The following is a 6,000-nucleotide window of genomic DNA, read 5'->3' on the forward strand; positions in this document are numbered from 1 at the left end:
ACCACTTATCCGTCCGTCCGTCCAAACTCGTTATTCCTTGATTCTGAAAAAACCTAGTACTCAAAAATGGGATCTTTTCAGAATAAATATTAACTTGTATCGTAAACCAACCATTCTTAAGTAGAATATGGAAAAACTAGTTCATCCATGATAAGTATAAATCATAATTATAAACAATGAACCATTCTTAAGTAGAATATGGAAAAACTAGTTCATCCATGATAAGTATAAATCATAATTATAAACAATGTTTAAAATTTTGAAAACTAAATTTTTTTTTAATTGTGGGTTTAATACAAATTTGATTCGCGTCTACTGCATGTAAACATTTATGAATTATCAAAATTAAACACTTTAAAACCTTGCAAAACTAAAATATCTTCCACATTAATAATCAAAAAAAGGTTTCAAGGATACCGTTTTGCATCGGGCATTGTTATGTTTTCATGGAAGGCCACTTGAAATTACGCTTCCAGTGTAGTAAATACCTACTCCATAACTAGTTCTCGAAATATATCTATCCAGGTACAATCCGTCAGCTATCAGAGTCCCCCAGGACACAACCCACCTGGTTCTAAATGCCACACAGGGACACAAGCGTAGCTATCCAACAAGCTATTAGTTCAGTGCTCTAAATGTCACACAGGGACACAAGCCTAGCTATTAAACAAGCTATATATCGATCCCAAATGATGGGAACTATCCGGTGCTCTAAATGCCACAAAGGGACACAAGCATAGCTATCTACAAGCTATTTATCAATCCCAAATGATGGGGACGATCCGGTGCTCTAAATGCCAGACAAGGATACAAACCTAGCTATCAACAAGCTATGTATAAATCCCAAATGATAGGAATGATCTGACCTGCTTATCAAAATAGGGTTTCAGTCTATCAACAAGCTTTAGATATCGATCCCAAATTAACATGGGACAATCCTACCTGCTTATAAAAAAATGTCTCGTGCAGTAAACAGTACGGAGATAATCTATAAACTGACTCTATTTAAATATCTTATGATTAGCGAGAATAGATATAACGCAGTTAAGCTATCTCCACCTATTTTTATTGCGTAATTTAAGTATATCACATGATTTAATCTAATCATTCTGCGCAGTTCCAATGAATAATGTCATTATGTATAGGTCTACAACATAAATTGTTTGTAATGTACAACGTACTGCAGGTTTACAGAATATTATGTTTTCACGATATTTGCTACACTAGTTCAATACAGGTATGTACTTGTATTGCTATATAAATAGATAGATAGACACATAAATAAATAGGTAGATATTGAGTTAAAAAGAAAGATATATATAGATATTGGAAATATAGAGGCTAGTAGGAATTGTCCGTTATGACACAAAATCGGAAATGTAAGTCACAAAGCTGTATAGTGTAGGATACAGTAGAATAGTATAATCCAGGGTGTTCCAAAATACAACCATCAGCTGTATAGTGTAGAATATAGAAGAATAGTAATCCTGGGTGTTCCAAAATACAACCATCAGCTGTATAGTGTAGGATATAGTAGAATAGTATACATGTAATCCTGGGTTTTACAAAATACAACCATCAGCTGTATAGTGTAGGATATAGTAGAATAGTATACGTGTAATCCTGGGTGTTCCAAAATACAACCAGCTGTAAAATTATTTATCCATATTTCTCATGGATGTATACTGTATACATACTGTTGTGGGCCTGATAACGTTCAACAGGATTGGTTAAAAATCATGATATGTGGTAAATAATTAGTAATATTAAATGATATGTGGTAAATAATTAGTAATATTAGATGATCTGTAGTAAATAATTAGTTATATAACATGATATGTGATAAAGAATTACATGAGATATGGAAGAGAATAAGTATAATTACACGACATGTGGTATTGATTTAGTAAAATAACAGGAGATGTGGTAAAGAATTAGTAAAATATATGAGATGTGGTAAATAGTTAGTAACATATCATGAGATGTGGTAAAGAATTAGTAAACTAACAGGAGATGTGGTAAAGCGTTAGTAAAATATTACGAAATGTGGTGAAAAATTAGAAGCATATCATGAGATGTGGTGGAACAAAGTAACATATTATAAGATGTGGTAAAGAAGGCGTAAAATGTGTTGTATACAGAATTACTATAATAATATAAAAGTCCTGACCAATAAGTTATTTTGAACACACTTTCACTACAAATAATATTACAAGGTTGCGGATAGAGTTACTGGAAATGATACTTTTTACTATAGATATATATGTATATACATATTTATATAAGAGTACTTTTAATGCAAGGTTTTCCTGGGATTAATTATTTAAGCTATAGATTAAAAGTTAAGTTTAATTTAAGTCACGAGCAGCATTTAAGCTGAAACAGATATTCTCGTTTTCTTCAACAACAGATATCCTCGTTTTCTTCAACCACAGATATCCTCGTTTTCTTTAACAACAGATATCCTAGTTTACTTCAACAACAGATATCCTCGTTTTCTTCAACAACAGATATCTTCGTTTACTTCAACAACAGATATCCTCGTTTACTTCAACAACAGATATCCTAATTTTCTTCAACAACAGATATCCTCGTTTTCTTCAACCACAGATATCCTCGTTTTCTTCAACAACAGATATCCTCGTTTTCTTCAACAACAATCGGGAAAATATGGTCTTTTTCCAATCTGAAAAAGTGTAATTTTTTTTACTTGTCTGTGTTGCAGAAATCTGCTTGTCACTTTGAAAGAGAAACTTTAATGAAAATTAATCAATTTCCGGTTAGAAATACAATGATATCTCATTTATCAACTATCTTTATAGTCGCTTTAAATTTTTTTATCTGTCACTAAATATTAAAGTGATTTTTAGTTTATATTGTTGTTGAATAAATATGAATTTATTGTTGTTCCAATATACATTTACTTAATTAATAATGAAACAACGATTTTTCATATTGACAAAATCCCAGAACAGTGATTTATAAACATTAATCATAAGTAAACAGATTTAGAAACACAAATTATAGGGTTTATTTATTTTACTAATTTGTTTAAGAATATTAAGATTTAAATTTATGTACACATAAATACTACAACTAGGTATATTAGGTGGTTTGGTTTGCTGGGATTTAGAGCCAAAACTTTTACAAGCTTAATTGTGTTGTGTGCATTAATAAATGCATTACAAATTTTTTAAACATTAAAAATTTACAGTAGAAAATTCCTGATTATGATCTTTATCTTTTTAGTACCTGATGCGGCTTAAAAAAAATATATTCTTTTCACCATAAGAAACTGAAATGTTGTATATTTTTCATTTCGGATTCTCCTTTTTCTCTTAGGTTTATATCAGCTGGTTATATTTTCTCCTAGGTTTATATCAGCTGGTTATATTTTCATCTAGGTTTATGTAAGTCGGTTATATTTTGTTTAACAAAAGCTCGAAAAGTGTTAAATTCTGATTTTTCTTAATCGTTTCTGAAGCAAGAAAACACAAGTCACTTTTTCAAGGAAACCAATTGTACTGAAAATAAACAGCTTTCAAGAACAAAAACATGGATATCCAATTCATACTTGATCAAACAAAACAATTAGAGGTACTCTTGTGAATTGGACATACTTTAGTTACGTTTGTTTACACTTTCTACGTACAAAGTGCACTTTAACGACGCTTAAGTTTTATATTTTTTGTCCTGAACTCAAAAATAGTGGACGCTCCCTTTAAGGGTAACTTTTTCACGATTAATTAGTTATAAACCTGGAGAGATATTGTTTGAACCAGTTTTGATGAAATTTATTTGCATTTATTAAGGCGTTTCTAGCGTAGCTTGACAGATTTTACACAACTTAACAGACATTCAATTACTTTTGCTTTTAGCTTTTAGAAGCAGGCGAAAAAAAAACTTTAATTTTTAACCTCATCTGTTTAAAAAATACCATCCTTTTCATGGTAGCGTTGCAGACAAAGAATGTTAAATGCACGTAAATTCACTTCAATTTGTAATTCTTCCAAAAACTGTAGGATTCAGTCGGAACTGCCAGGCAATGAAATATACATTTCAAATTTCATTTTTATAATACATTAAACCAATACATTTTTGTAGTTTGCAATATCGTGAACGTATACAGGGTGTCGCCAAAAAAATGCCAGAGCCCTGATTTTCGTTTGGATATCTATGAAAATTTTCGATAAAGTGGGACAAATAAAAACCTTGTTTTTAAGTTTATCGCAAATAAAAACCTTGTATCCAAGTTTATCGCAAATAAAAACCTTGTATCCAAGTTTATCGCAAATAAAAACCTTGTATCCAAGTTTATCGCAAATAAAAACCTTTTATCCAAGTTTATCGCAAATAAAAACATTGTATCCAAGTTTATCGCAAATAAAAACCTTGTATCCAAGTTTATCGCAAATTGAATGCACGTTTCAAATCTTGGAAATCCTATGTACGTCACTAACATGGAACAAACAAATCATTTTAAACCAAAAATAAATACATTTACAAGGTTTTTGTTTTCACCATTACATCAGAAAGCTGGAGAACAAAAACTAAGGTTATCCCAACCTTATACCAACACACTCTGATTTTTTATTCTCATATTTTTACACCCGATGTAATAGACCTTTGATATCTCAAATTATGAATTCTGTTAGCAAATAATTTATATTTGAAATGCCAATGGTATACATTTTCAGGTAGAAAAGATAAAGGGATTAACAAACTTTATTTTGTGGCAAAAACATAATTATCTTTGCTAAAACATGAAATATGTTTTTATTTGTTCATCGAACATTTTTGATAAATAATTTTAATGTCTTGCAAACCGAGCTTCAACTACTGTTCTTTAGACACCCTGTAGTTTCTCTTCTATAATGTTTAATTTTAAATACACCCTGTAATTTCTCTTCTCTGATGTTTTATTTTATATACACCCTGTAATTTCTCTTCTCTGTGTCTGGGTTGTGTGTCTGATGTTTGAATGTTGATGGTTGGGTTGAGTTTAACAATACAATCATATATCTATAGTTGCATATCTATCTACACTTCTACAATCTACATATCTATATAGTTCTATAGTTTATATAGATCTTGATACTTATCTTTATATACATTTCAATTCTTCTCTTCAATTCTTCTATATCATTCATTTTCTATTCTTCCTTTTCATTTATCTTCCATTCTTCTTTTTTATTTATCTTCCATTTTTCCTTTTCATTTATCTTCCATTTTTCCTTTTCATTTATCTTCCATTTTTCCTTTCCATTTAACTTCCATTTTTCCTTTTCAATCATCTTCCATTCTTCTTTCCCAATTCCATTCATCTTCAATTTTTTTCCCCATCTGATATGCTCCTTTCTTATCCCTCTTCCTCTCCTATTGTTATTTTATTTTCCTCTTCTCATTTCTCTCCCTTCCTTATTCACTCTGAACCTTAACCTCTATGCTGCTTTCATCTTCTTCTTCTTCCTTCCTTCTCCTTTATCCTTTAATGCACTAATCTTCTCTGCTTCTCTATCCTTTCTTCCACCCTGACCTTCCTGGATGCTTTTTTCTTATCCTTCCTTCCTTCCTTCTCCTTTATCCTCTAACCTTCATTTCGGCTTCTCTCATATTGTTTCTTCCTCTGACTTTATGTTTTAACGTACTTCTTATTTTATATTATTTTATTTCTCTCAAGATATAATTTAAACCACAAATGCAGAAATTCTTTTAACATTCATATTCATATATTTTCACATTTTGATATTTTCGTATTTGATATTTTGATATTTTGATATTTTTCTCCTTGATGGATGTTATTAATTAGTAAGACAGAGTTAGATCTGAGTGCTGGGAAAATAGGCTTTTCCGATCTTCAAATTGTTCGATTGTCGGAACCCTAATCATTGTTCTGTTTCTGCTATAATAATTTTATAGCATCCTAACACATGGTTTTTTATCCATGATTCATGATCTATTATTCATGATCCATGATTCATGATCCATGATTCATAATCC

This window comes from Eurytemora carolleeae, unplaced genomic scaffold, assembly GCF_000591075.1.
Source record: "Eurytemora carolleeae unplaced genomic scaffold, Eaff_2.0 scaffold21, whole genome shotgun sequence".
NCBI lineage: Eukaryota > Metazoa > Arthropoda > Copepoda > Calanoida > Temoridae > Eurytemora > Eurytemora carolleeae.